The sequence below is a fragment of the Falco punctatus genome (assembly GCF_963210335.1).
Source record: "Falco punctatus genome assembly, chromosome: 6".
NCBI classification, from domain to species: domain Eukaryota; kingdom Metazoa; phylum Chordata; class Aves; order Falconiformes; family Falconidae; genus Falco; species Falco punctatus.
This window is the reverse complement of record NC_137585.1, coordinates 43611637-43637351: the sequence shown is the minus strand read 5'-3', so window position 1 is coordinate 43637351 and position 25715 is coordinate 43611637. Positions and strand designations below refer to the sequence as shown.

Sequence of the window (25715 nt, the reverse complement as noted above, 5' to 3'; positions counted from 1 at the left end):
TGATGGTCCTGAGTCTCACATTAGAGCAATATAAGGAGGGTCAGACTGGGACCTATGCATGTTGAAGTGAGGCCATTTACCACTGCCAGAACTCCCACAGCTTCCACAGATCTGTCAGGTTGCTCTGGCACTCAGACAACAAGACATGTAACCACCTGCAGCACCACAATCTCTCCTTATACAGGATATCATAACCCCGAAGTAGCAGGATCTGGTACTTTCAGTCACAAAGCAAGAGACAAGACTCCAGGGTTGTGCTATAGCTGGCATTTTGCTACCTGTTGAGGCTTTGTATTCAGAGGCAGCTGTCAACAGCACTATCTCCAGCTACATTCTCGCTAACCCTTTCCTAAGATGAAAGTTATGATAGCACACATGACCCTATAAATGGAGCATCTGGCATTCAGAATTAAGAAACCCAGAACTCATAGGAGGGAAAAGGAGGACTAGGAGAAATGTAGGCTCATTGCTCAATGAGGTGAGGGCCTGGTTACAAAGGACTCAGGACATGGAAAAGATGGAAGTACTGAATGCTGCCTTTGCCTCAGTCTTTACTAGCATGACTGGCCTTCAGGAATCCCAGGTTCCAAAGACCAGGTGGAAAACGTTAGAGCAAGAAAGCTGTAACCATGGTAGAAAAAAACATCAGGTCAGGGAATATTTAAGTAAACTGGGCATACATGAGTCTGTGGGATGCACCCACAAGTACTGAGGCAGGTGGCTGATGATTGTGAGGCTACTGTCAATAGTCTTTTATTGATCATGTTGGCTGAGAGTGATGCCAAAACAGCACAGAGTAGCTGCTCAGAGACGAATTTTGTCTTTAAGCAGCAAAGGTATTTATTTTGTGCAACGTTGGGGAGGCTAGCTGGTTCGTGCCAGAGAAACTAGCTCCAAAGTTTTCAGTGAAAAGTCAGGTAATTTATACAGTTTTCGTGAGAGGTTACAACGTCTTTACATACATATTCATGTAATTTTGACATCTAATCATCATATTCATAGTAGGTGGGGGTTAGGCGGAGCTTGAGGTGGAATCTTCTAGAATCGTCTTTGGGGAGACATTTGGGGTGGTCGTTCCATTCTTCTACCTCACTTTTGGGGGTCGCTCAATCTTCTTCCTTGCTTGAACTTGTTTCCAGAGCTTGCAAAACCTCCTGACTCATGGCCTTCTCATCTCCTTCAAATACCCACCTTATCTTTATTTATGACCGATAGATTGCTCAGAGTACATTCCTCCTATCTCTTACTTTTGTACTGTCAGCGGAACAGAACAGGCTGTGCCATCTCTGTTATATCTCAACATAAACAGAGCATCACCCAGAGCATGTTACCAAACCCGTCCTGACTAATCCTTTAAGACCTTGCTCTGTTTCAAGAGAAATAGCCGAAGACCGGAGAAAAACAAGTATCACCCCCATTTTCAAGAAGGGCAAGAAGTAGGACTCAGGGAACTAAAGACTGGTCAGCATCACCTTGATCCCTGGGAAGGTAATTCTAGGAACTGTTTCCAGGCACATTAAAAATAAGAAAATAATCAGAAGTAGTCAGTAGGGCTTCACCAACGGGAAGTCATGGATGTAGGAGAAGACAGTGAAATGGATTGAAAACTGGCTGAATGGCTGGCCCTAGATGTTTTTGAACAGTAGTGAAAAATCTAGTTGGGGGACAATGACTGGTAGTATATCCCAAGGATCAGTACTGGATCCAGTCCTGTTTAACATCTTCATTAATGAACTGGATGATGGGGCAGAGTATACTCTCAGCAAGTTTGCAGACAGCACCAAATTGAGAGGAGTGCCTGATACACTAAAAGGTTGTGCTGCCATCCAGAGGGACCTCAAAATGTCAGAGAAATGGGTTGCCAGCAACATCATGTTGTTCAACGAAGGGAAGTGCAAAGCTCTGCACCGAGGCAAGAACCACCCCATGCACCGATATATGCCAGGGGCCACGCAGCAGGAAAGCAGCTTGGTAGAAAAGCTCCTGGTCCTGGTCAACACTAAATTGATCGTGAGCCAGCAGTCTGCCCTTCTGGCAAAGGCGGCAAATGGTGTCCCCAGCTGTGTTAGACAAAGTATTGCCAGCAGGTCAAGGGAGGGGATCTTTCCACTTTATTCAGTGCTGCGAGGTCATCCCTGGAGTACTGTGTCCAGTTCTGGGAGCCTCAGTACAAGGCATACAAGCCTCAGACAAGGGCATACTGGAGAGAGTTCAATAAGGTCCATCAGTATGATGGAGAGACTGGAGTACCTGACATATGATGAAAGGCTGAGAGAGCTGAGATTGTTCAGCCTGGAGAAGAGAAGGCTCGGGGGAATCTTTTCAATGTATATAAAAAACTGTTCAGCTTAGAGAAGAGAAGGCTCAGGGGGGAATCTTTTCAGTGTATATAAAAAACTGAAGAGCAGGTGCAAAGAGGATGCAGCCAGGCTCTTTTCAGTGGTGCCCAGTGACAGGACCAGAGGCAGGTTCCCTCTGAACATCAGGAAACACTTTTTTTACTGTGAAGGTGACAGAGCACTGGCACAGATTGCTCAACGAGATTGTGGTGTCTCCCACCTTGGAGGTATTTAAAAGCAATATAGACATGGTCCTGGGCAACTGGCTTTAGGTAGCCTTGCTTGAGCAAGGGGCATAGACGAATGACATCTAGAGGTCCCTTTCCACCTCAACCATTCTGTTACCCTGATTCTGTGAAAGACATTCCTTCCCCTTAGCATTCAGACCTTGCTAAATTCCTGCAGAGGTCAAATAAGAGAAATAAACACACTTGAAGTACACAGGAGAGGGAAATAAAATCCAGGTAGGTAATGTTGACAGATATCTACTCAACACATGCAAACTGAAGGTGCAGCAAGTTTCAGTTACTTTAGTTCAGGAAAACAGAAATAGGCATTGATTAAGTATTTTGTCCTTCCAACTAATTGCAGCTTGGAAAATAAAGTATTACAAACTAAATTCTTGAAATTACTAGGTATTTTAAAAGGAAAAATCAGTTCAAAGTTACCCACATCTTAGGCATCTTCTACTTCTCATCATTTTAGGACTGTGGAGAAAACTGGATCCTGACTTTGCTGAAGTAACTGGACATTGGGTATTTTCCAAGATCTTTCCTTCAAAACTCTGATCACTACTTTTCCTGCTACTCTCTTGACTGTACTGGTTTCTCTATAGCTTTGATCCTCAGCTACAGCATTCTTCTACAGTAATCTTGTACATCTAGGGTGGTTCTCAATCTTGCTTTTTTCTTTAAAGAGTATCTGAAAGATTTATTCGTGTGCTTGTTTTGTTGTATCCAAATACATATCTTCAACCATAGCATAGGAACACTCAGGATTTTACACATTACTATAAATATGTTGCTAGAGAAACATATATGCTCTATCTATAGTAGAATCTCAGAATCATTTGCGTTGGAAAAACCTTTGAGATCGTCAAGTCCAACTGTTAACCCAGGACTGCCAAGTCCACCACTAAGCCATGTTCCTAAGCACATCTATGTGTTTTTTAAACACCTCCAGGGATGGCAATTCCACTGCCTCCCTGGGCAGCCTGTTCCAATGGCTGGCAACCCTTTCAGTGAAGATTTTTTTCTTAATATCCAATCTAAACATCCCCTGGCATAGCTTGAGGCAGTTTCCTCTTGTCCTGTCACTTACCTGAGAGGAGACGTACCTCCACCTCACTACAACCTCCTTTCAGGTAGTTGTAGGGAGGAGTAAGGTCCCCCCTGAACCTCCTCTTCTCCAGACTAAACAACCCGAGTTCCCTCAGCCTCTCATAACACTTGTGCTCCAGACCCTTCACCAGTTTCATTGCCTATCTCTGGACAGCCTCCAGCACCTCTGCATCCCTCTTGTAGTGAGGGGCCCAAAACCGAACACCATGATCAAGGCGCAGCCTCATCAGTGCCCTGTACAGGGGGGACAATCACTTCCCCTGTCCTGCTGGCCACACTGTTTTGGATACAAGCCAGGATGATGTTGGCTTTCTTGGCCAACTGGGCACACTGCTGGCTCGTGTTCAGCCAGCTGTCAGCCAGCACCATAAAATGGAATAAATAAAATAAATAGTAATAAACTAAAGAGTACAAAGAGATATTCCCAGGCCCTGAAGCAACCAGTTTATAAAGCTAAAATGTTATAATAAGTCCTGTGGTGATTTGACCCAAGTCAACTAGCACTGCCCCAAACACCTCCTGGGTGCTAGTCAGAGGCTAGCATGGGCTGACTACAATTCTCATTAGGCAGTTACAAGGATGAGCTGCTTACAAGGTAAAATAATTTAGTGGAACATATTTGGGATCATTCTCCATACAACTTTTTAATATAGATGGATACTAATGTCTGCATATTTCGATCAGCTGAAGGCTGAAAGCCTGATACATAGCCTGAAAGCCAGTCTTTCCATCAATATTCAAGCCCTTTGTCAATTATTTTTCTCTTTTTTTGGTCACAAAAGCCTCCTGAAGTAGGTAGATCATGACAGCCAAAAATTATTAAGTTCAGGCTCACACAGATCAACACAAGGATTTTATGCAACCTTTTATTTACACCTCCTTAAATGAACCAGAAGTGTTTTGCATGAATGTCTCAAACAATCAGTTTTCAGCTTCAAGATTAATAACCTAAGTAAACCGGCATTGCTAGTAATTAGCTGAAATGACACCTAAATTTTGTGCTCACACACTGCTGTCTAAGCTCTCAGCATAATATAGATGTCTCCAGAGCAATGACAGCCTGCACACCCTGCTCAATGTAGGCCTGAAAGTCTACCTAAAGATTCTTCATGAGGTGACAGTCTACAAGTTGGATCTCATCTCTTCCTATATCACTACAAATCCAAACTGAATTCTACAACTAATTTAGGGGGTTTGTTCCTTTGACAGTATGGAGATATAACCATTTTTATTTACTGAGCACCCACTGAAACATGTATCTATGAATGAAATCTCAAATATAAACAAAGCTAAGCACAGAGGTCCTTCCTCAGTATGGCAATCAGTAACAACTTTGTCATCTTCCCATTTCAAAATAGTTACTTCAGTGTTCTATTGTGGCTTTGATTCATACCCAAATTCAATATCTAAAGATATTCTGTCAACATTTTGGAGCATCTCAATCAATCTTCCTGATACAGATCAAGCCTGACAGAAAAAAAAAATGATTTTTGGTCTCATAATTAAAATACTTTCCTCTTTTTTCTTGTTACTCTAAAGTATTGATCCATGAGATAGATATGGCTTTAAACACATGCCTTAGAAAAACAGTGAATATTAGTTGCTCATTAGTTCTGCTATGTCTTCAGAGACATCTGTATCTTTACAGATAATTGATGTGATACCGTGCCATAGTTTTTTCTTACTGCACCTGCCTGCATTAAAGAATAAAATATCAACAACCACTGGAACTTGACCCAGTGCAGCTTGAAACATCAACCAAAACAACAGCAAGGACTGCGACTTGGACTGTACATATATTATGACAGAAAAATACCCAGGGTTTTTTTGGCAAGATGCTTTCAAATTCTGGCAAAATACCAAATAAAACATGTGTCTGCTAAGAAGACACAATGAACAATTAAATGACTGTAAAAGCATCCATCTAAATAGCTCTTTTTCTGCAGTAAGGTTCAAATGAGCTTATTTAAAGAGAGAGATTCTATAATGCTTCCATAAAAGAAATCAATGCTATAGAAGAGGTATATCCCACATAAAGACTTGATGGTTTGATAGTGCAGAGACTGCAGAATGGATGTTAATCCAGAAAAAGGCAGGAAACTGCTTTTATTAAAAAAAAAAAATAAATCACTATTGTCAGTGTTTAATGTGATAAAGATTACATATATTATAAAACCTAGTTAGAACAATGGACTCTTTTGATACCATTCATTTTTATTTAGAATCAAATGCATTCAGCTTTGATATGACAAGCTTGCTAAATACAAGTCTATTTTTCAGGAATGCCAAGGAAAGGGGTTTAAGATGGTCATGAACAGGAGACAGCTGAAGAAAAGGCAAGGATCAGAAGTACTTTAATAGGTAATGCATCTACATACATCTCTGATATTTCTTCTTCTTCATAGCAATCAATTGAACTTTTAAGCCTGTCAAGCAAAAGAGGTATTTATCTAAGGTGGCCCAGCAGTCATAGTGTGTGTTCCTGGCCAAGAAATGTAAAAGTTTCCATGTAAAATTTTCAAAATTACACTGCCAGTGTAATCACTTTAAATCCTGAGTCACAGAATTGCTTCCTTCACTGTCTCTTTGCACCCAAGTCAATATTCACTACTCTAAACCTCTGCTTAAGTCACAAAACACATCTGTCATAGACTCCTGCTGTATTCATATGGCTTAAGCAGATTAGACTTTTCAGAAGACCACTAAAAAATTATATAATTTTAAATATTGCGCTGTTGGTGTGCAGCAAGGCTGTAGCAACTGTAGTCCTAAACCTACAGATATACATCTAAATTCTGATTTATTTCATTACAGGTTCCTCCAGAAGATATTTGAAAAGTGAAAAACAGCATTGACTTAGTCTATGCAAAAGGGAATCACCTTTAGGTGATCGTGTTCTGTTCTATTAATGATTAAGAGGAAAGAAAAAGGGAAAATAATTCATTTTTTTGACAGTGCAAAATGTGGTGGTCAGCAATTTCAGACACATTGTGTGAGATATTGAACATCCCTGCACCATCCTTTACAACTAAAGTTTCTGTGACATCTTCCTTTCTTTCTGTGAGAGCCATCACTTCTCACCATATCCCTTGACTAAATTTAAGAATGAGGTTTAAATGCCAGAACTGTCAAGCAGTTTTGCTCAGAGGGTAATGGATTTGGTCCCTTATTTTTTGGAGAATGCTTGCTGTTATTTTGATATGTACTGTGATTAGAAAAAGAAAATTAATTTAAATCGGAACTGATAGTTTGCTTTATACATAGACTTATACTTCCTGTAAGGCAAAAAAGAGGACATATTTTCAACTTAGATATGGGCGGGGGGTGGGGAAGTTAATAGCTTAAGAACTTTGAAAAGCATCTCCTTTATGACCCCCCATATTTTTAGACAGGCATTTACTTCCAGTGAACAGGTTGCACTTCTTCAGCAGCACTGAGAGCACTCTTTGACAGACACGATCTCCCAATTCAGGAGCATTACCCTGGCTTTCTAACCCATCCTTTTTTTTCTCCTGCACAAAAGGCTTTGAGAATAGTTGGTATTTCTTCTTGGTGTCAATGTTTTTTTTTAAATGTTGTGTAGTCAAACCAAAATGATTTATCTTACTTTTCAAAGTGTGACACCTTTTAAACCTTTTTCCACCTTTTCTTCCACATTTAAAATTTGTAAATGAAAAACCTTCAGAACTGACTCATTCTAAAGATAACAACAACAAAAAGACTATGACATTTCCAAAATTTTCTATAGTCCAGTTCTTTTTTCAGTTGATCCTGAAATACAGCAATCTTCACTGTCTGAGAGGACAACATGCTGCCTGACATAGATCTTGTAGTGTTCTGTGTCTGATGGAGACGATATACCAACCTTCTTTTCCAAACCATTCCCCAAATTAAATGGAAATATGTAAAGAACGATACTTTAATGTCTGATTAAAAATTTACTTTTGAATTAAAAAAAAAAATGAGAAACTTATCACATATAAATGAGTGTTTGACCTTTTAATTTTTTCTAATAGCAGAAATAACAGAGGGACCTTTCAGTACACATAGATGGTTGTTCAAAAGCGATCTCACTTGGCTGACTGTATCTACTTTTAGCTGTAGAGGTTTTTGTTCTAGGCTTTTTTTCTGATAGCTATGAAATACAGTAGCCCGTGTCCTTCCCATATTCTAGTCTGCTCTTTAGAAAATCATGGTGCTCACGCATTATAAAATTTATCCATAAAAAAGATTTTGTTGAGCTAGGAGTTCATTTCATATTTCAAATAGTTTCTGTATGTTTAAAACTTCTCTACATTTTCTCATTTCTGCATGACTTTCGTGTGGTGTACTAAATGAGGATACCATGGTAGCTGCGGCTGCTAGCTAATAAGATGGCTATTTATATTATCTGTAGTAGTTAATTGGAATGGGTTATGTACCTGTAGGCAATCAAAAAAGAAATCAAAAGGACTGAGTTAATCAGGTTAGAATTTAAAATGTTTGCAGGAGGATTCTTTCCAATATCAGAAGCTAGATTTGAAGAAAGTGCCACATGAAATAAATACAGCTCTGGAGAAGGAAAAAAAAATACTTTTCAGTCTAAAACCTGAAATACACAAGGAAAATTTTGTAGGAATAATTTTTAAGATTTTTATTGGTAAAGTTACATTTCTAGTTCACTTCCTTCATCACTGAAAAGTGTTTTTCTTTTTAGTGTATGTGTCTGAAATAAATGAGACCAATAGGAGACTTGCCAAGGCTTGGATTTCACACCAAATGCCTTACGTGTGAGAAGGCCTTTTCAAAATAGCAGTCTTAACTGCAGAGATTTTTGTTTTAACTAGGCCTGATGACCCTTAGACTTACATTTAAATTTCTGCTTGCATACTAACAAAAAAAGAAAGGTAGATTCATAGGAAGAGAAACTATGTAATTAGACCTTCAGTCTCTATATTTCCACTTCATTTGAGAAAGAAGAAGAGGCTGACTCAGTACTGTTCTGAAGTGGAAAATTACTTACCTTTTTTGAAGAATATTTTCCGTACAGGAGCATCTCTATGTGTTATTTTCCAGTGAATTATTTATTAGAGGTCACTCTTTGTAGCTTCTCGAAGTAGTGCTGGAAGCATTAGCTTCAAAAACAAAGTTTCGGGCTGTTCTGTCTTCTTCTGCTGGTTTCAGGGACTCGAGGTGCTCTATTGCTCTTCCAGCTAGGAGAGCTACATATGCTTCCATTACTGTTCCCCCATGAGAGGAGCCCCTTTTACAGTTTCCCTTCTCATGGTCCTCAATTCCTTTCAACTAGCATGCAAGTGCTTCAGGCAGTATTTTAAACTACTCTAGAAATCACGGAGGTGGAGGGGAAAGGGAATGCTATTGTGCTAAAAGATAATAGCTCCACAACAGGACAGGTGGTTCTAGGCTGTTAGTTTGACACAAGAGGCTTGACCACCACACACAGCTAGCCCACATAAGCCACTTCTGACAGAGCAGGCATCTCACCTGCCATAATCTCTGTTAACTAGCTGTAACTCAGGAATTTATAGTGTCAATATACATGACAAACAGTTGTATATATAGCACTGATCACTACGTGGAGGCCACTTCTTTTCTCAAAGACTGTAATGTCTTTTACTGCACTATCTGCTACAGATTTTATTGTGGAAACTCTGTGTTAAGTCTGAAAAATGCTTTAATTTTCTTTTTTTTTTTTTTTTTTCTATTTTCCATGGCTGATAGTGTCTGCTTCCAAAGCTTTCCTCAGCTTGTACCACATAAGTCTCTTCTGGGGAAACAGCTGCTCCCTTTTTGCCTGGGATAGAGTTCTTGAGCAGCTATTTCTAATAATCTGCTTGCTCACAGCGGAGGATAGTTAAACCCTTCATTTATACTTTCTGGGTGGCTATTTAACTCAGGGATGTTTATGCTCTATCACAAGTTCCATGCACATCTCATGAGTTTCTGTGGTTTCTTAATTTCCAGGAAATACACATGCCCACAGATGTCTTGTTCATTCCTTAAGACATTGTTGTTGATCAATTGTGGTCAAAAATCACCCTGCTACAGTCAGAAAAGCTAACATTTGATGTAGAAGACATTACTTTCTTTAGCCTGCTCTTTCAAGGGCAGTAGTACACCTAGTATTGGTCAGAAAGAAGTATCAGATTTAAGTCATTAAGACTCAGTCATCATCAGTAAAAAGGATCAGTCATTCAGCCCTTAGGGAAAGTATCTACATGTTAGGTAGCTGGATGAAACTGATTTAGGAAGCAGACTTAGTGGCCATAGATAAGGGGCTAGAAAGAGCACATTAATAAGTGTTCTCTTTTCATTTCTGAGTGAAATTATATGTAGAAGTTAAAAGTAAAACTGATTCACTGAAATCAATAGCCAAACCTCCAAGTTAATTTCATTGAGGACAAATTTTCCACGTTATCTTTGCAGTATATTCAGTCTGAAATAGGCATGCACGCGTTTGCAAATACTGAACCAGCAAAGGTTAGCTTTCATTGTCAAATCATAGACATGTCTGAACATGTGCTCAGAAGCTCACTGAGGTCACAGGCAGCACTGAAACTCAAATGGAAAAATGCCAAGGAGGATTTTAGACACATCGCAGAAGGGTTTTTTAATGATGAAAGTAAAGAACAGAAACATATATTGTATAGCGGAGAAAAGAGAAGAAGGAAGAAGCAGGATTTGAGGCAGTATAAGTTGACAGGGTGTAACCCTACTAACAAGCCTACTAGATAGTTTGAAACTGAAGACTGAGTCACCACATTCATGCTGTGTCAGTTTAAAGTGTCATCCTTCCCTGATCCCCAAACCTTCTATTCTGTTCTTCCTGGAAGTAAAAGGGAAGAACGTCCTCTCTTAAGTGCCATACTTCATAGACTAGTGTACCAACATGAAGTAAACTTGTTGCTGGTTTGAAATAACATGTCAGCCTGTGATATGCAGTGGCTATGCAGCAGCAGAAGGATGGAAAGACATCTGGATCCAGTAACCTATTTAGTGTCCACAGATGAAACATTAGAGATTATGAGTCAAAGCTCTGAGGAGTCACGTCTGCAAGTGCATTGCAGTTGCAGGGCTTCTGCAGTTGTGGACACAATAGTTAAATGCTTGGGAATACACAAAGCCCATCACTAACATGAGTACTTTGTATATAAGAGGTCTGAGAGCAATGGGATCTTCAAAGATGGAGTATGAAGGTATAGTGATGTAGCTACCTACCCGAGACAGTCATTTTGAGTTTGCATGCAGTGGTGCTGTGGCAAGGAGATCCAGATGGACCAGAGCTAGATGGCAAAGGACATGCCAACTAAGCCCAAATCAGATAATTTTTTCTCACAAAAGATGGATGTAGCTGATGGGATACACTGAGGCTGAAAAGAAAAAGCCACGATAAGGTATGAGAGATGTGGGATTTTGTACACGTACCCTAATGCTGGTATGTCACATAGTTGCACACACTCAGTGATGCTCTGTTGCTTGTGTGTTGAAGTCAGACATGGTCTAGGGTCAGGCATATCACAAACCAACTCTGAGGCATTGTTTAGACTGCTGATCTAAGGGGTGGACCACTGGTGGCCATGCTGTCACACTGCACTGACTGCATGTGGGCTTACTGAGAGATGAAATTGAAAATAAAACTCCCCTAGTTCATAGCTCTAGCTAACACAGAATGGAGGACTGAAATAAATCAGCTTTTTTATTTTTTCATTTATTTTTCCATTGAAGAAAGAAGTCAGATTATCTTTCTTTAGTCACACAAATGAAATAGTTTCTAATTGATCCTCCAGGGCACTGACGGCACTTTCAGCCAGCCAGGGAAATGGAAAGAACAGTGTTGATTTGCTATAGAAAGAAAAGATTCAGCCTTCAAATGCATCACAGAACAGTATGAAAAGATGATTGTAGACAGACAGGGAGAGCACAAAGTTTGTACCAGCTGCAATGAAAAGTTCACAGAAGCTTTGCTAGATCTAATTCCTGAATGCTGAGCAGACGTGAATCAGATCGGCAAAGTGCTTGACATTTTATAGTGCGTTTCACAGGCCTTTAATGAATATATAAAGCTACAGAGCAAATGGTGGAATAATAAATACATAAAAATACAGAGCAAATGATGGAATTTTGTCAAAGAATAAAGCTGCATAGCTAACAGGAGACAGACATTGCATGTGCCCTCCAAGAACAGTGGGAAGAAATAATTAGGTATACAAAGCTAATTTGCCTGGATTTAAAAATAGGGATTTTCTGTAAGAAATCACACTCATAATGACATGTTTAAAGATGGGCACTTTCCTGTGGAGAGGCATCAAGCGTCTGATTTTGATGATCCCAGGAAAAAAAAAAAAAAAGAATTAAAATCTATAAATACAAACAGGAAGCTGTTGCTTTGGGAACTTATTCATGTTGACCCAGCCAATTATCCTTTTGGGATGATCCTGTCTGATGAGGCAGACCCCCACTGGAGCACACATATTCAAGGCTGGTGAAGGAAGACAGAGGAGAGATGGGAAGGAAGAGCAAAAAAGAAGATCACAGTCCTTTGTCGTTATCACCTATATATCGTAATTTATAGGGACTGTAGTTGTCTGAAGAGATCGATAATTTCAGCTTTCCCCTCACTGCTGGAAGCAGCAGATAGGATATTGCTGTCTCCTCATGGCTCAGAGCTATAGTGAAGGCCACATAGGCGCTCACAGCTCATGTGCGATGCCACCACCAGAGCTGTTCCCGCATCTGGTGGCCAGCAGAACCGGGTGATGACCGTCAGCCACCCCCTGGAGCTCCTGTCATCCCAGGCCTGCCAGCAGGCACCACTACCAGCCCCCTGCAGTCACTGTCCTGGGGTGATCTGTAAATGAGGGGGAAGACAAGGCTGACCAGCAAAGGAAAGGCTCCTGCAAGCGATAAGATGTAAGATTTTAAGACCTATCCCTCCGCCAAACATCTGTTGATCTCTTAAAAAAAATGTTAGGGGAAAGAAAAAGGAATGACTGTGGTGGAAGGGCTTTCTTTCAAAGGCACCCTTCTCCGCTCTCCCCCACCCCGAGTTCATAAAAGTTTGCAGTGTCACAGTGGAAATGTATATCTGAAAATATACAAAGGGAAGAGGCTACTGAATGCTAAAGCCGTGTGACCATCCTCTGGCTCTGCAGAGACTGAGGAGAGTGAGGGAATTATAATTGACTTTGCACTGATGTCATTTTATTACTGATACCTCCTATGGCAACTCTAATTCCAGGAAGAAACTTGAGAGGTGGCAAGGTCATTCATCTAGATGTAACATGTACATTCAGGATAAAACGCACTGCTGTTTTGTCAAGAATCATTAGTTTTATTCATAGAGAATTCTAATATACTGGGCCACATTCAACTTTCTGAAAATGGCCAGCATGAGTTCTAGGCTTGTGGTTCTGCAAAAACATCTGCCATCCCCACCTTCAAGTAGTAATAAATAAAACTTGCAGTAATGTGTTATCGTACGTGTCATACTGTGTAGCCGGTAAGACCCTGGAGGTAGATGATTTTTTCCTGTATTGTACTATGAAAGATTTCCAAGTTAACAGAACAATCAGCATTTTTTTCTTAATCATAAATTGGCATTTCTAAGCTGTTCAGTGTGGGTGAACACTGTCACTACAGTAGTTTTTTGCTGCAGGAGACTGTGGAATGAATAAATGAATGCTTATTTCTAACATCCCCCTCCTCCTTGAATCTAACATCTGTCACTAAATGAATCAGGGAAGTCAAGAACCATTGCCTTCCTCTTAATCCTTTGACACATCTATAGCTCACATACTCTCAGTCATCAGCTGAATTCATTAGATATTCTTTTAGAGATTTTTTGATCACAGAATTTCATTCCTGCAGCAGAACCTTGCTTTATTAATAATAATAAAAATAACAATAATGAAAAAATTATCAGCAGCAGCAACCCTATAAGCCAAAAGAACTGAGAAATGAAAATACTAACTGATAATCCATCTTGAGTGTTTCAGGTGTGAAGAGTTCATGAAACATTTCACTAGTATTAACAGGGATATTCCATCACAGTGGTTCAGAAATGGAACAAAGACTTCAGCAGCACTGTCAAAAAATAATTCAGTGTGAATGTTCTCAGGGTTCAGGTTCACTATAAAATCAAATCAGTTCTGATCCAGCTCTCAATCAATAAATAATCCTGAAAGATCAGTCTAACGAATCTACATATCCCCTTTTTTGGACAACATGAGAAGAAAAATGCATTTGATACCCTGTTGAGCATTGCAGAAATGGAAGTATCAGGTAAAAGCACTGACTAGAACGGAAAGAACATAAAAGCTAGTAAGTTGCCTTTAGAAATCTGGAAATAAGTATTTTGTAAACTAAGACAGCTCTTTTGTATCTGAAATGGCAGCAAACTCTTTCTGGTGCTTTCCCTCACATACTTTGCTTACTGCTAAGCCCTCTAGACAAAACAAGATACTTCTTCCTAGCTTGGAGTTTCTCAGGCTCCTGGAAGGACCTGTGGCTCCCTGGGGAGAAGAGCACATACTGGAGCAGGTTTGCTGGCAGGAATCAAGTGCACTCCATTGGGCAGTACGACTTCTTGCTTTGGGGAGGTCTCTTTCTTCCAGGTCAGACAGTATGGATGTGGGCAGGGAAGGAGGTCAGCCTTACCTGGGAAAGGGACTGCCTTCTACAGAGCACAGAGCTTGAATGCAGATGCCTAAACTGGGCTAGCGGGACACAGGCTTTGGATTGAACAATGAATATTTGGGCCTTTCATGGTTTTTCCACAGCAGCAGACACTGTGCCTGCCCCTGTATTTAGGCTGACCGAAGAAGGCATCTGCTTCCTTTTCATGATCAGACAAGCTGTAACAGGCATCTACCACAACTGCACTGTGCCAGTCTGTTCTCTCATCCTTACCCCATGTTGGCCTTCCACCTCTTTCCCAGCTCATGATTTTAAAAGTTCTGAGCCATGATCTCACCCCCAGCCTTTCCCTTCTTCATCTCCATACAAGTTATAGGCTATGTTGGCTTTTCCAGGGAGCAGTCTTGCTTTTTTATATACTGTTTTGATGACTCATTTCTGTTCAACAGATGTCCCCCCATTAGGTTTTGACTTTTGCTTACAGGTACTTTCTTTTTTAATATGAAAGTCTTTTGCAATAGATGGCAGAAAGCTGGGTCAAGGAGAATGGATCTTGGGGTACTGAGGGTCTGGCACCATGCTGGGGAGAGGGGGGAAGGGAAGGGGTGCACAGAGGGTGAGGATACAAGGTGTAGGGTCTCTGTGCTTTGAGTGAGCAAAGATGGTGTTACCTGGAGATCTGGCTGAAGGATCCTGTGGGGCAGAGACTGTAGGTCTTGGGATCTTGACAGTCCGTCAGAAACAGAAAAGGCGTGGTCATTCTTTGAACAAACCATTTTTGCTTAAAGCCTAAGGATGAGGGAGAGGACCCCTTATGGGCAGGTGGGAAGGGACCAGAACATCAGCTCTCGGCTTAGCACAGGGAGGGAGGTTTTCAGGGGGAGGGGTACCCTTCCTGCAGGCCCTGGTCAGGCTACTTTGCTCCCTGTGTCCCCTGCCCTTACCAAGTTTCCCTGCCCTGAGCCAAATCAACTGTGTATACATCAACTTTCTGCCCTGCCTCCTCCCTTTCCCCTTGCGTCCTGTCATCTCCTAGTAAAGCAGCAAACAAGCAAACCCTCATAATAAAAACCTAAAAGGATACAGAGCATCAGGGAAGATGTAATTTGAGCAGGAATGCGCCATGGATTGTGTGTCACTGGGCAGTGGGTGGGTGAAGCAGGAAGGTGTTAGAGGGTTCAGGAAGACATGAAGACACTCCAGATCCTTTTGGAGAAGGAAGGTAACTAGATGATACCAAGATGTATTAGGAATCTATTCCTCTTTAACCTTACCATTGGTTTACTACAGTACAAAAAGGCTTTCCATATAATCACACCCCCATTCCACTGTGTCTATTCCTGAATGCTCAGCATGTTCACAGCCTGCACCAGTGATGGAGCAAGCAACGTCTGACACACAAGTGTTACTCTGGATCCCTTAGCAAAGGATGCAGGGGGCTGTGCATACGCACCCCAAAGAAACCGATTCTCATGGTCTAGATATACAGGCTCACCTGGGTGGAAAGGTTACCTGTGCACAAGGTCACACAGTGCACAGCAAAGACCTATGTATTGGAGAATTCAGGAATGCTGGTATCAGCTCTGTCAGCATGCTTGCTGTCTTGTTGTTACCTGAGATCAGAGCTTCAGACTTGACGTAAGCTCTACATAAGTGCTGTTGGTGTTCGTCTACCTGTGGGCTTCGGGTTAAATCATTTGTGGACAATATGTTCGAAGATGACGTTTAGCAAAGGAATTTCTCCCCTGTAGAGGAATGAAGCTGGGTTAATTAGCATTGATAATATACAACTGTGGGTTGGCTTCAGGGGCGGTGGGTTGGCTGATGTAAATAAGGTGCAGCTGTGGCTGGCTCTGTTAAGTGGTTGAGAGCCAATGAAGAGAGCAGCTGAGGAAGAGGCAGAAAGAAGTAAGAGAAGAGAGAATGCACATCTGGGATGAGGCAAGAAGAGGAGAAGGCAGCAGAGGCACTGTATGAAGAGTATGCTGGTATGAGATGGTAAAAGACTTTGTTACAGCTTGATAGTTTGGAGAGTGCTGCGACACTCGTCAAAGAGAGCTGCATCAGGGGAGAGCTGCCTTTGATGCAATGTCCTGACTTCACTTCTGCAAGTTTTGGATTTGTTCAGCATTCATAGGCCAGGAAGCATTTTCTGCCTTTTTAACCTAGTCCATTGCTTGTTCCTTTTGTTCTCTGTATTAAGGAAAATAATGTTTTAAAGCAGTTTCTGTTGCTCTTTCCTCCTAGGTTTATGAAGAAAGCTCCCACATCCATCCTTTCCTTTTCCCAGTAGTGGTTAGTTTCCCCACTTGCAATTACTAAAATTCAGTGTTTCTTCTACTAGAAAATATTTTGTCGCAGAAGGGATGAGATTCTCAGTGGCCTTTGTCCCAGTGTCTCAAATGATCTAATCCATAAAACATGTTTTATAATTTAATGCAAACATATTTCAAGTCAGTTCCACAGTGTATTCTACACAGTCTGTGGTACTTTCGGTTGGTTGATTTGGAGTTTTTTCACAAAGGGCACTGTGGCAAATGTACTGTCCTACTAATAGCACAAGACATAGTCACAACCACGCATCAAATTGTTATCTCTGGCCTTTCTAGAGCAAAATTAATCTTTCTTACTTATCAAAGTTATTTTGTAAGTTTTTTCCTCTCAAAAATGAGACAGTAAGAAATCTTTACAAGTTATTTTTTTTTTTTAAACCTTTGTCTTCTACAATAATTGTTCCTCATGGGAGATCTGCTTATCAGATGGTGTCAGTCATCCTTTTGTTGTAACAAAACAAAAAAATCCTTAGCACCTCTGCCTTATTTCCTTCATGTTTATGTTCTCTGTGTGTATTTTTTTTTTCTTTTCCTTCTTCAGTTATCTCAGAATCTACTCTTTTTATCCTTACCATCACAATTCCATCACATTCTCCTGTGATCTTTCTCCTTATTTTTTTCCCCATCATTTCATATGTAGTTCAAATCCCTCATTCTTTGTTCTTAAATGTATTTATGGTGCTATCCTTATCTAAATCTCTGCTACCAGTCTATTTTTGTAGTTCTTTTTTACAGCTTTTTGCCTTCATCCATTAATGTTAAGCACTTTGCTCCATTCTCCTCTTTGTATCTTGAACATCTTTTTGCTTTTAAAGTGCCCATCTCCTCTGTCTGTCTCTAGTGCAAACTGTGAGAGATGCCCCAGTGTGCATAAGCATACTTTTTTTATTTTGAATTAATCAGTGATATAGATTAAGCAATTTTTAACCTGTGCATATATGCATTACAATATCACCTTGGCATAGTCACATGTAGCCTGATTTTCTCAGATACGGAACAAGTCATACTTACAGGTTTTCCTCTATGCTTGTTAGTTGTAACATCTGCAAATTAGAAGTAAATTGACATTTCCATAGTGGAAAAAAATGCAGAAGCCAACTTTCTGGTACCTCTAGGTCATTTGAAAATCATAGCTTTTAACATCTCCCTTAGCAAACTTCACAACAGAGAAATTCATATCCATGAAAATGCAGTTTCAGTGGAAAAAGCCCTTTAAACAATTTTCAGGAGACTTTCTTAATTTTTTGGGAAAAAAAAAAAAAAAGAAGATAATAAAGTGGGACTATTTTTCCAGCTTCTTCATTTGTGTAGTCATTTAAACCTTGAGAAACTGAGTGGAAGTAGGGGCTATCTTCATATCTCATTTCTTCACCTTGCTGATAGAAAATGGAGGAGGCATTCCTCTGCAAAATCTAGTTTTACTGATGCGTACAGATGGGATGAGCTATACAAAAGGGTGGATATACTGCATAGCAGAGGGAGGCAGGAGTAGCATAAGAAGTTTGACTGACAAAAACCTTGGCTTTTTGTCTGGCAACAAGACCAGTGAGATCAGGTTTTATTCAAGAAACATGTATTAGTATAAATACATTCTCTTTCTGGTTAAACAATTTCTCAGGTGAAAAACCATACCACAGTCAATTTCCTCAACTTCACTGAAATGTTCTAAAAGCATCTGCAGGGGAAAAATAAAGTTTTAGATCAGATTGTTTTGACCTCATGTGAATTGCCTGTTTACTGAGAATGTGGCTACTGAGTACTGAGCTAGAACAACTTAGTATGTACGATTTTCACTGATGTTTGCTGTCCTTGGATATACTCCTCTTTTCTGTGCTCTAAATTATTTCTGAAATAATTATTTAATAGCTAATACATAGCTTCATTGACTGATAAAAGAATATTCAGGTCTTTTTGACAAAATCTCGTACAGGTAACTCCTGACCATATTTTTATCAGTATTTAATGTTCAGTGCTTTGGGTTACATTTCTGAAATGGATTGTTTTTTGCAGACTGATCCCACATTTCAAACCTTCCCAGTAACTAATCTACTGTCTTGCAGTTAGGCATTTCCTTTCATGCTATATTAAGCTGAATCACCCAGCAATCTTTCTTCCACTTACCCTTACTTCTAGTGGGAATGACTCTTTTCCATAAGCTCATCAGAAAGTTAAGAAAAAGAAGAAAAACACACTGCCTAAGAATTTGGAGCTGTTTTGTGATATGCTTATGGTAATATCTCAGATGTGCACAAGTTATTGAAGACACATCCAAGGACAATACCAACAACTAACTAATGCACTATCCTGTAACTTACTATTATATGTTTTTTACTGAGCAAGGAAGGCATCACACCTTTTTTTAGTAAATGAGTTACATTGTCAGCTTGTGCAAACTTTTGTATTTTAGGATGTTTCATAGCATACTATTATTCTTTCATTTAGTAAACATTCTTCATGTACATCCTTACTTTTGGGGAATTGTAACTTATATTTCATACCCATTCTGAAATACTTGAGAAACATGTATCAAAGATAACATAATTCTGACACTTTTACCCTTAAGCTAGAGTGTCTAAGGCTACTTTAAAAGAGAAAAATCAATTCCTTGTCTGACTAGAGGATTAGAAGAGGCTTATGAAATGACATCTGCTTGACAGAGACGATGCCAATACGTCAGCTGTAGAACTCATTCTTTTCTGAAGCTGATGGATTGAAAATGTGTCTTACCTAGCTTAAACCCTGTGTAAAAATAAGTGACTAGGTACAAATAGCCGCATGAGGGCTCAAGTTGTATTTCAATGCTGAAGTACTAAACAATGGTTCCAGCGTTGCCAGACATCCTTAATACATGCCTTAGAGAATATATATACACCTTTACTTCAGACAATGAACCATGGTTTATGTCAATTACTTTGGAAATAACTTTCTAGTTTGATTTAAGCTCACATGTCATGTATACCAATGAAATTTGAACAAGAATCTGGATGATGCCATGTGTTAAAAAGTCATTGCATTTGTGAGATGTCTAGAAGATTGATTGCGTTTTATTTTGATACTCCTTCATTTGTGCTTTTAGAATGGAGCTTGTTAACTATCATATATCAACGATCATGGATATTTTTGTTGTTTTTAGTAGAGCTCAGACTGAAAAATCTACAAAAACCACAAAAATGGTTTTGTGACATAATCGGTAGCCTATACTCACAGACCTACACAGTGGAAGTACTATGCTTGACACTGCCAGCACAGCGTTTCAGTCTTCAAACTTATATATACCTGATCTTAGCTTCACTTGTTTGTCAAGTACTTCTGAGTTCACGTCTTGATTAAATTATATGAGAATTAAGTTAAATGCCATGAAAAAAAATTTTGCAGGATTGAGTCTGAATGGATTTAGATAATAAGTGTATGTCATATTCATTTTATTTTGCTGTTGTTGTGGAGATAAATTAACCTGAGGGGAAAAATAACATATCATTAAAATATGTGCTGTACTTCATGTATGCAGCATACAACTGTCAAATATGCAGCTTTCATGGATTGCCATATATTCGCACATATCAACTACCTATTAGCATGAGTGCTGATCCACACCCTAAGCAATAGATTTGAATTGATGCCTGCATTCACAAGCTAATAGGTAGAAACTAAAGAAGTAGGATGTACATAAAAATAAGGTCTCAAGCACATTCATAACAAATGCACAGGATCTTACAAATATGAACATTTAAACAGGACATTTTGAAGACCATTCTGCCTTTTTATGAGTAAGAAACAAAAATCTGCGGGGTTTTCTCCTTAATTTTTTTTTTAATTTTTATTTTATAGTGAATTCATAGAGTTTAATAACAAGAGAAGTAGTAATTCTTGTTACATAGAGAATTCTCACTAGCATGTGAGGTGGGTGGGGTTGCATGTTGCAAAATCCTCTGTGTATTTCTGATGTTCTGGCTTTATCAGGTCTTTCCTGACAACAGGTTTACATGGTGATTTTATGATCTTAAGAGAAGTCTGATAAGAATAATGTGATTTTCACTGTGTTGATGTAAAAATGGAAAGCCAAGTTTGCAGGAAGCACTTTTTAAGACACTAAATCATGTCTTCTGTTTTTCCTTTCTCAGAAGAAAAATTTTATTGTTGCCCTGGTTTGATACACAGAGAAGTTTTGAATATGTTCACTTAATCATGTGGAATAACTACCACAAAACATCAGTATTGTTTTCTGTTAGTGTGATATTTCTATTGTCAGTCTTAAGATTTTCCTTATCCATTGTTAAGGAACATTTCTGTCATTTTGAAATAACTGGTGGAGCAGGGAGAATCAGAGGAGAAGGAAGAGAAAATGTGTAAGTGCTTTCTATCATATTATTTACACACATCTATATACACATCTAATTGATCTGTCTAAGATGCTGGCATAGTCATGATAAAGTGAATGGAGGGGGAATATCAACATACATAAAACAGGATGAGCATCTTGTTTGACTATATAAGGGGTTACGGACAAAATGCTTTCAGTTCAGGGGCCTCATTTGAGTACCTGAAGCTAGGTAGGGTCAGGCAGATGCTGCAGGTCTGACCTGCAATTAAGTAAGTAGAGAATCCTGTTAGATATAGTTGAGAGGCCCCTTAAATGCATTAAATTTAATTCACTGCTTTTTTTGAAGGCCTAATCAGAAATAGGAACAGCAGGTTAAAAAAGAAAATTATATTGGTGAATAGATGTTTAATCCTGGTTATTTTAATAATCTTTTGCTACCTCTGGATAAGAGTGAGGAATCCAAATGGAATTTTACACTTACTTTCCTCCTTAAATATTCATGTTTGAGATTTATATATATGTATGGCTGTCCTTTCAACTCTCAAGTATATGTTGGTCAGTGAAGACAGACTGTAATTATCCAATTGTCAAAAATAGGTTTTGTTGGATCAGGCACATGCTCAATTGTCTGTGTTGTTTTAAGACTTAAATATAGTTTACTGTTTTCCACACAGGAGCTGTAACTTGAGTGTTTCCAAATTAAGATCCCATTGAGAAAATAGACTTCATTTAAAAATAACAATGATGTCTCCACAGAGATTCCAATTCTGCAAGCACCTATCACATGTCCTTTACACAACAACAAAGCTAATTTGAGCAGTTTCTGAGTGGACGCCAGAAGTTTCAGTAGACTCAGATATTACTAGATAGTGTGACTTTTGGGGAAGAGCTTCTGCATATGTAAAGTTTCAGGAAGATACATTTGGGGAGACATTTGCCAAAAAGAGTTATTTCCATACAATCTCAACACAGTTTGACTCCTGTGATTTGAGACAACTTTGCCTTGCATACTCTTCTGCTTCTTTATTAAGCAGTGTTGTTACTGAGGCCATACAGGGACACAGTAACTAGAAATGTGATTAACAGACTTACCTGTGTCCATAAACTTCATGTCTGGCACAGATTAATCACAATTCATGTCTCCAGTCTTAGAATGAAGACTATTTGATGTCATTCCATGTTACACCCTTGTATAAGCACTGTGAATCCTTGTTGGGCCAGTATAAAATAGAGACAGACATCCCATGTCTTGGTAGGGAGTGAAAGTACTCTATGAAAGAAGAAATGCTGAACATTGCTACAGCTCTTAAAGTAAAAAAAAAAACCAACCAAGTTTTGCAAGACGAGACCCATGGTAATACATACAAGAAGGCATTTTTCCAAGTCATTCATCTGTTTCGTGGTGAGGGTCAACATTTGTCAATTTAGTGTTTTGACTGATTTGGAGTTTCTATTTCATTGTAACTAGATGTATCTAGTGCAGTTTCAAAACTGCAGTGAAATTAGGTTTTGTAGAAGGAGCTAGTGGAGGGGCCTTTAGATGAAAATTCAGTCCCAGTGGAAGTGGATATGGCATGGCAATGCCCATTTTATGAAATGTGGGGCAAATAATTCTGTCTAATACTAATGCAGGAAAAAAGCTAAATTCCAGCTCTTCTCACTTTTCTCTAGTAAAATCATGCCTAGCTCTACAAGCATTTGAGGCATATTTTGAAGACTTAAGTGGTGCCAGTCCCCCCGAGGAGTGAACAGCACTTGCAAATGTTGAACAAAAACACTCCTTAAGGCTCTGAAGCAATGAATAGCTACTCATGCTTGCTCAACTCACATGGATAGTCAAAGGACTCCCACATGTCAGAAGGGAAGCAGGTGCACAAACCTCTGCAGGTCTGGGTTTAATTCAACTAGATGTAGCTTCTTTCTTTTTTTTTTTCTTTTTTTTTTTTTCCTGCAATATAATGCCATTAAGTTCATTTTATCATTTTGTCTACTATTTCAGTGTTAATTTTGCCAGAATGCCATTCAGATATGCACTTCACATCTCATTGTTAGTAAATTGATACCTTTTCACCTGTATTTCTTATTTAATTGTATTGGTAACTGCTGCAAGAGAAAATAGATCTTAAAAGTAACACACTGGCTAAAGTGAAAAAAGCAACCAAAAGACATTGTGACAGCTTTCTCCCATTAATATATTGAAAAGTGGTAGCGCTGTTATGCCTTTAATGCATTCAGATGTTCACAGATATATAGCATCTCATTTCACACAGGTGCCTCCTTAGTTACTTTGTCAGTTTAGACAAAGTTTTGCCTATGGTTATTACTGCTTATTTATTAATACATTTGTGTTGATTTGTATCAGATTTGCCTCGCTGATAGCCCAAGCTGAAATCTACCTGCACATATATGAAATAAATACCATCAGAAAGTACCGTTTCCAAATTATTTAAGAAAATGCCACAAATAAAAAGGTCACCTGCATAAATCTTAAACTTTTTAATGAACTTTTATTTGTGCACAAAAATCCCTGCAAGGTCAAAGAGACCTTCTTTGCACAGGTGTGGCAATATCACTGTAAAGGCTAAGCAATGACCAAAGCAATGTCCAGATGTGATGTCTGCATGTTTTGCCTAGTCCTAAAATTTAGGCATCTGCTTTTAGGTGGTTATCTAGTCCTCTTCAACAGTCAGTGTACAAGAACAGATAGATGGCATCATCCCATCTGAGACACTTATATATGGATGGACTGAAGTTTCCCATCCCTCTCCACTTATTATAGAGGGAGTATAATAACTGTGTTGATGATTTAGGTGCAACGGATAACCAGCAATACATATCAAAGACAAACTTCTTATTCTTGTGTGTTTTTACCAAAGGATAGCAAAGTAAAAATATCTGTTACTGACTTCAAGAGTAACAATAATATTATCGTGAACAAGCATACAAGCTAAGTATCTTTCTATTTCCCCACAAATGTACACAAAATTACAGTAATGATATACAGGCACGGTGCTTTTTCATCATATCATCATCAGATACTCTGAGCATCTTGGCTTCCCAGATTTTGCAGATCTCCAAGGAACATTCTGTGCTAGTACTTCTCATAACTGATGAAAAGCTTGAGGCTTAAAAATCTATTAATATGACAGTTACTGGTCAGCTGATGTACCTTGCTTACTTAGGAAAAACAATTTCTGTATTCTTTTTCTTTTTAACTAATGCATGAAGTCAATGGAATGATTATGACCTGCTGTTTCCACACTAAGACTTCAGGACCGTTGGGGAACACTAAGCATGAATACTCTAATTAAAAGTCTTAGTCGATTTCTTGCAAATTGCATTTGCAAAATAAACATAGAGACCTGTTTTAAATATGGAAAAGTGCTGTGAACCCCCCTTCCTCAGAAAGCACTTTCTGAGTTGCTGTTGCTATGGCATTCTTCACTTCATTCCCACAACTGCAGGAGATTCAACAAATTCCTTATGCGTATGAGCAGGTGCTTTGATTTTGGAATCGCTCATATGATTTAAATTAGACATCTGCTGAAAGGCCTTGTTGAACAAGACCTGCTGTCTCATTTTGCTTATCTTTTCAGTTTGCAGGAAGGTCTATATAATAAATGTTCCTTGTACAAATCGTTCACAGGCTATAGTTTCTGTTTTATGGGCTGGATTTTTTTGTTACTAACCATGCTGTTCACAGAGTAAATAGCTCTATGTGAACCTTGTGGTAGGACAACGTGATGGCTCAGAATGCATTTCAGAAATTGAGAATTGCTTTATTCATATGAAATTATTATAGAAAATCATAGTATCACAGCAACTAAGGCAGTGATTTTGAAAGACAAAGTATTCAATAGCGGTAGCAGTTTAAAATGCATTTGCTTTTAAAAAATATTTTTTTTAAGATATTTTATTTTTGTTTCAGGTTTCTGTGTATTTGTTCAGAGTATGGTAATACAAACAGTTGTGCAGGCTAAGCTAGGGCTGAGGAATGGGAAGGAGAAACGAAGGGCAGAGGCAGATAAGCAGAGCAGGAAGGCATCATGGTAATATCGCTGCAGGTAATTATGTGAAATCATAAACTAAGGCTAAAGAAAACCTAGAAATGTTACTTACTCTATTCCTTTCTTCAAGATAAGATCATGGTTGACAGATATTTTTCTAACTTGTTTTTAAAGAATTGAAATGGTAGAGATTTCAAGACTGGTCTAAGCAATTTGTTCCTATGATTATCTTTCTCTGCATGTAAATTTAAAGAAAAATTAATATATATAAAATGCTAGTACTAGTATTGTTACCACTGTTAATAGCAATCATGTTCCCTTTACTTGTATGACTGCAGGAGTTCTGATTTTTAAAATAAGCATGAGCATTGGAATAGGGAACATTGCTAATTTTTGATACATAATTATATATAAACAATAGCAATCCATTCCAACGATATAAATACTTGCCTTACAAAACACATATATAATAATTAGTGAACGCTCATTAATAATCTATATATTTTCTGGATATTTTTCTTTTATTTGCTATAAATAGCCCAAATTATATAATTTAGCTGAAGCTTCCTAAAAAGTAATTTGGGCTTTAGAATAACATCATGCGACTGAAGACAAGCCATTTGCATCTTGCCTGTAAAGCATATATGTGTACTCTTACTGCACTGGAGACTGATTACTTTCAACTCCAGTGTCTGTTCCCTCTTACAGTTCTTCAGTAGCTATTTCTTAATCTCCTCACT

The 25715-nt window shown here is 38.9% G+C and overlaps 1 long non-coding RNA gene across 1 annotated transcript in view; it reads left to right on the top strand.

Moving 5' to 3' along the window:
- Positions 1–1119: 1119 nt before the first annotated feature.
- The window catches only part of LOC308065430, a 190577-nt gene continuing 165981 nt past the window's right edge, over positions 1120–25715 (top strand). The window contains exon 1 of the long non-coding RNA XR_013928768.1: positions 1120–6040. This is a non-coding gene — a long non-coding RNA (uncharacterized lncRNA). The remainder of the gene's footprint in view (positions 6041–25715) is intronic.